The sequence below is a fragment of the Sinocyclocheilus anshuiensis genome, unplaced genomic scaffold, assembly GCF_001515605.1.
Source record: "Sinocyclocheilus anshuiensis isolate Anshui unplaced genomic scaffold, SAMN03320099.WGS_v1.1 scaffold536, whole genome shotgun sequence".
NCBI classification, from domain to species: domain Eukaryota; kingdom Metazoa; phylum Chordata; class Actinopteri; order Cypriniformes; family Cyprinidae; genus Sinocyclocheilus; species Sinocyclocheilus anshuiensis.
This window is the reverse complement of record NW_015557179.1, coordinates 3115110-3121667: the sequence shown is the minus strand read 5'-3', so window position 1 is coordinate 3121667 and position 6558 is coordinate 3115110. Positions and strand designations below refer to the sequence as shown.

General features: G+C 38.0%; 1 protein-coding gene across 1 annotated transcript in view; it reads right to left on the bottom strand.

Annotated features, from left to right (window-relative positions):
* The window catches only part of LOC107678511 (thyroid adenoma-associated protein homolog), a 56040-nt gene that overhangs the window by 5444 nt on the left and 44038 nt on the right, over positions 1–6558 (bottom strand). The window lies entirely within an intron of this gene.

Sequence of the window (6558 nt, the reverse complement as noted above, 5' to 3'; positions counted from 1 at the left end):
AAGTCAACTGCCTAACTGTGCGTTCACACCGCCGCCGTCGAGAGTATCAAAAATCGCTCTGGCCGCCCTGCCAACAACGCTGTAGAAAGATTTGCGGACGCTCTGAAGTAGATTGAATGCTCATCTTGTATTTAAAGAGGTCGCAAAGCAAATAAGTTTGTTGATCTTGTGCAGACTGACCACAAGGAGGGTAACGTTATCAAGTCAAGTCAAGTCAAGTCGAAATGCTTGGTGTTAAAGATATAGCCTCCATAAATAGCACACTAGTGTTCTCGTTAATGCATCTCTTTCTGACCGAGACAGATCTAGATTCAGTGGTAGCAGAGATCAATATATCAAAGAAAATGCAGAAGTGATCAGATAGTGCAACGTCCTTAATAACAATGGATGAAATGTTTAGATCCCTACTGATGATTAAATCTAGAGTATGTCCACGGTTGTGTGTCGGTTCATGCACAGGACAAATGCTATACAATGTTTTTCAGATACAGTACTGTCTGCATCCAGCAAATATGCATTTTAAACATGTTTTTGAATATCTAACTTTGGAAACTTCACCAAATCCAGCTGTTAGATTAGCCTAACTATAAATTCTTGATTTCAAACCATGCTGCGCTATATACATTTGGCCGTCGTGTCATATTCATGTCATATTCACCGTGTACTGCATGTAAAATTAGTGTCAGCTGGTCTATATTTGAGAAAATATGATTCCCAGTGCACACACGGTTACCAGATTACCAAGTGTACGTTTGATTAGTGTGTTTACTTCATTCATGTTTTTTCATTAACTTTATATGTTAAAAATGCTACAATAGGATTACAGAATCAAGAAGTTGTCATCTAAAAGTATAAATTTGATTAATCTACAGATTTATGTTTAATCTAGGTTCAAATATTTCTAATTATTTTAGTAAATATTATGTAAAATACATATAAATATTGCAGAAATTGTTGTGCATGTGTTATTTAATGCCTTTAAATTAAATAGTGTGATTTTGTATTGGCATATAGTCATAGTCACCCAATCAGATTTTAGGCAAAGAAAGCCCTTACCAAACATAAAATAACTCCAGAAAATTACTGTATTTTTCTTTTATTAGCTGAAAACAAAGGCATGTTATACACCTACATTGTGGCTTCAGTCTGAAAGGTTGACAATCGCATAAGTGATAAAAGGCAGAAATATTTGCATACTATAAGGGTGCAAATATGGGTTTAATATATGTATCTTCATGAATATGTATCCTCATATTTAATTGTAGGTCTGACTGATTTTAAAGTGTAATTTTGGCCACCCCTGAAATAGGTCATAACACATTGAAATAACCTGAGAAGTTGAATTAAATATGCTAGAAAAACCTGCTCCTCCAAGAATGTGCATTTATTGCATGGACGGAGCAAGATCATGATGAAAATGTTTAAAATGCATGTGTGCAGTTCAGTTGAAAGCTTGCCCTCTTTGACTTGCTGTTAATGCCGTTATACTGAATGTAAGAAGCAAACTGTCTGCTTAACCACCATATAAACAACAACAGTGAAATAAGGACATGCGGTTTATCTTTCAATCGATGTTGCGTTCGCTACTATAGTAACAGCAGACTGAAATTAAGATAAAGATATCATGTCATGCAGCGGTGTGTTATAAAATGTCTGGTATAAATAAATATAGTTATCAAGAATAATGCAATGCACCAGTGTAGAAAATATGAGCCAGAAAAAGAGGACAAAGTTTTTCACAATTCAGTGAAGAAAAGTTTAGGATTAGTTGGAAATTAATTGATTGATCTGTCCGTCTGTCTATCCTCCATGCAGAGCTGCAGACATTGCACCAACGTTTAAAAATAAAGAAATACAAAAATATCTGAAAATCTTTTAAATATCATCCAACCAAGACATATTACTGGGAGATATTGAGTTCTATACATTTAATGTAAGTAGTCTGCAATACAGTTATAAAGAACTCACTGATTTACATCACATGCTATCAGAATTCCATCTTACTTTTGGGCATATAAATATCAGCAGCTGCACAAAATTGCTTATTTTTGCTCAGCTTGGGCCTCTGAATAAAACTGAGGTGCTTTTTCCTTGGGAGTATGAGCTCCACATTCTTTCTCACTATATCATACTATATGAGCCATAAAAGCCTGATGTATCAAATATGATACTCAACAAAAAAAAACAACACATACTGTATAATACTCAAAAAACAAACAAAAAAAAATCTGATTTTTCTGACCTAATGCATATGTCAGGCTTTCCAGGGTAAACATATTCAAATATTACAATGAAAAATATTTGTAATTGTCATTTCACATCACAGTGCATTATAGGATTATTCCCTCTGCTATGGATACATGCAATTCTGCCAAAAGAAGGCATTTCCTTTTGGAACCCCTTTGTGTCAGGAACGTGCTGCCTATGTAGGCAGCTCCCTAGATTTTGGAACAAAGCCTAAGTGACACAAGGAGAGGAGAGAGAGACGGAGACCTTTAAAGGTCTGGTTTGTAAACCACTTCCTAAAGTCTGCGCTCTTTACAGCTCTATAAAGCTCTCATTAGCTCAGCCTCTGATGGAGCGCTGCAGGGACGCACGGTTTGTTTATTCCTTAGAAAGCAGCGAGGCTGGAATAAACCCTGGGAATCTCGCTCGAGACTAGACTTGTGCCGGTATTCGGTAATGCGATATATCACGGTAATGAATATGCACGATATTGTTATCGTGGGCACTTCTAAATACCGTGAATAATTATATATAACAAATTATTCAGAATTTTGAATGCATTTTAAGAATACTTTTCCCATAAACTGGTCAAAATGCACAACACCGCTGTATGCTGCCTGAAAGACGCATGCGCACTCTGATGTAAATAAGCACTCTGATGTAAATAAGGGCGGACGAGAAGCACATGGCGGAACATGTGAGAGACGCTCTGTATACTACATTTCAATATCGTGATAATACCGTATACCGTGATAAAAGCATTAGCAATTAATCGCAACATGAAAATTTGATACCGGCGTATCCCTACTCGAGACAAATGCGTATGCGTTAAGAGAGGGCAAGTCAGACAGTGAAAGTGTATGCGTGAGTGACACACATAAACGTATCTTTATTTAGCTAAGCCTCTGTTTAAGACAGACCTTCCAATAAAACTCTTTTTTTCATGTCTAACTGAAACAGCCTATACAGGGCTAACTTTAGCTCAAGAGCCAAGTTTTCAAACACACATGTTGTGACTTCAGCTATGTAAAATACACACACAAACACACCACATCCTGTTTCAACTGCTAATGCACACAGTCTGGTCTGAACTTAGGCCAGGTCGCTGTCATGGTAACAAGGTGGGTCAGCTTCGTCTGCAACCTGGCCACATGCTGCATGCTAGCAACACACACACAAATGAGCTCTGACGTGGGCAAATGTGGTTACAGTTAAGCTCAACACAACCCTGCATAGCGTCAGTATGGATTAGTGTCTTTAACCACTCCCGTTTGTCATTACTTACATTCACAAATGAATGTAAAGTGATATAAGTTAGCATATTACGTGCGATGCATTTGAGTGTGAAGCATAGGGCCATTGCAACCACAAACGCTGACCACACACACACACACTACACTACAGTATTTCTTCAGCCAATTTGTTTATGTAATGTAAAGCACATTCGGATCATGAAAACAGGAAACAAACTCTTTTTTTTCTCTATTGTGCACTAGATGACTGAGGTCACCCAATAAACGCCTGAGGAACAAGCAAACTCTCTCTGTATTCTGATAAGACCAAGCAAACACAAATTAACAAAAGTATCATTTTTGCAGAGGAAAATAGTCAAACAAGTTAGTACAACAAAGGCAAATGTTTAAAGAGTGAGAAGATGGTATCGGATGCTAGCAACTTTGTTAGTCTTGTTTATAAACTTATAAACTGAAGTTGTTTCTTGTCAAAATCTGTTTTATGTAATGGTTTAAAGACTTGTTGTGTTTCATTTTAGTGTTTAACTAAGATGTGTATCATTTGTTTTTCAAACTGTGATTTGACTCATTTGATGAGAAAAAGAAACAAACAAAAAGAAAAAAGACAAAAAGAAAAAGAAAAAACATCACCGTAATCATTGTTATAATGGTAAGTAGATCAAGTCAAATATTTTTTATAGTTACGCAAAACATGAAAACTAATGTAAAACATGTTTGAATAGCAAACCAATCCAAGAAACATAAACAAACCCCACTTACATTAAAGAATCTGTAAGAGTACAGCTACTAAAACTCAACAAATGTGTGTTTGATAAACAAATAAAAGATTGTACGTAATTTTAATTTGAGAAAATTACTAGCAATTTCTGAGTGAAAATTATTTTAAAGAAACACATGAAAGTTTGAACTAGATTTTGAACTGACAGTAAAGACTTTTACATTGTTACAAAAATCTTTAAATAAATGTTCTTTTAAACTTTCTATTCAAACAGTCCTTAAGTATTAACGTTTTCACAAAAATATTAAGCAACACTGTTTTCAACAGTGATAAGAAATCAGCATATTAGAATTAAGTGAATTCATAGCAAAGAATAGTGCATTAGTATGTGAGACGGGGTGCACCTTGCAATTTGGAGAATGCAGTCAGTTTTCCGTGCAAAAAGAACATTTGCATACTGTGCACAGTACACATACTCTATGCTGCAGAAATAGTGAGATAGTATGCTATTCTGAACATAGCCACAGTACACACACTGATTGCAAACAAGAAGTCTCAACAGAGAACGGCCTGTCAAAATGTTTGACAAGTACATGTCAGCGCACAAATCACAAGACTCACAAAAACGCTTGCACACGGGAAGATAAAATAAACAAAATAACATTAAGCAATAGCTGTGTGACCCGCAGGATGAAGATGCCTGCCATACAAACACATAAAACTAAAGACAAACACGTTGAGATGTCGGACAATCTGGTGGCAGGGTTATCCTGGAAGTAAACGGTCCCGACTATGGGTGTTCAGAGTGCCCGAGCCAGACCGAAGAGTCAGCGTTATTTCAGTGCGATTATGACAAAGCTCAGTTTCAGTGACCACTAAAGATTCAGTGTCTCTTTAGAAAATCCCAGGGTAATCTTCAAGTGAATTGCCACGGTCAGCTGACCTGGAACCACAAGGGCTCTTTGAAGTGTGAGGTATTCCAACACACTAGGTTGTGCCATTATGGCCCCCTCAATTTTCCAATTAAGTCCAATCAGCACACCAATTAATCATAACAAACCATGATCTCATGAGTGAGCCATTATTGTTCTTCAACGAGGTCAGTGCCACTCCTGTTTAGTCATTCCTCACTCCATCCGTGACCTCTCTGCGTTCAATCCCAGAATGCATCTGGACATTCTTGCAACAGCTGGCACTCCACTGGTTTGAATGAGATTAGGGAGCTGACGCAGAGCAGGCCACGCAACAGGAGGGCCCACCCGCCCTGTCCTGCAGTGGCCAGGGATCAGAGGTCATGGTCAACCCGGCAGCAGTGGAGAGGGTGTGAATGTGTGCAAGAATTGTGTCAACGTTTGTGCGTGCTTGGGCAAGATGTTGTTAGCATTCCCTCTACTACGGAAAAGATAAACATGTGTTGAAGTGTGTTAACCTCCCCCGCCGCCCGTGCGTCAGCTCCAATGCCTGTCAAGAGTTTGAGGCTATCAGCAAAAGGGAACAGTTGAAACTGCGAACAAAAGAGTAAGTCTTTGCGAGGGTGGATAAACGTGGAATGAGGATAGAAGCAGAACACAAACAAACAAAGGCCATCAGGGAGTTAGGAGATACATCCAGAACATTTAAGGAGCTGGAAGGTGTCCATGCGCTGTAGGCCAACATATGACAGAGATTAATGACTGGAATAGAAGACTGGAAGGAGAAAAAGCACAGAACTTCAGTGCCCCCTAGTGAACCACCTTGACAGGACAAGTACACTAAGATTTCCAACTTCCATTCTGTCAGACAAACTCTATTTTGAAGGTTGACCGATTGTAGAATAAGTTGCCTCTACATGAAAGTGTCTTTTAGGCCATTTAGTATGAGCAACTTCAAATATTAAACAGCAAAATCTTGCAATGTCAACTTTGGTCAAACTAACAGGCTGAGTTTGATCACTGATCACCCATAATCTCTTGCACTTAAAGGAGACATATAATGCCCCTTTTTACAATATGTAATATAAGTTTCTGGTGTCCCCAGAATGTGTCTGTGAAGTTTCAGCTCAAAATACTCCACAGATCATTTATTGTATCATTTTGAAAATGCCTATTTTGAGTGGAAGCAGAAACACGCTGTTTTTCGGGCCTGTGTCTTTAAATGCAAATGAGCTGCTGCTCCCCGCCCCCTTTTCCAGAATAGAGCTGCGCCATTACAGCTCGTATCTGCTAAAAACATCTGTTTTGGTTCTGATTATCATGTTTATCGCGCTGAAATCATGCGTTTTAAACCAGATTAGTTTAAACTTTTGACATACGGTTTTCTGAGTACACACATCCGAAAGTTTACGTTAAAAACACACGAGTTACAAAAACAGTCGGTTATGTC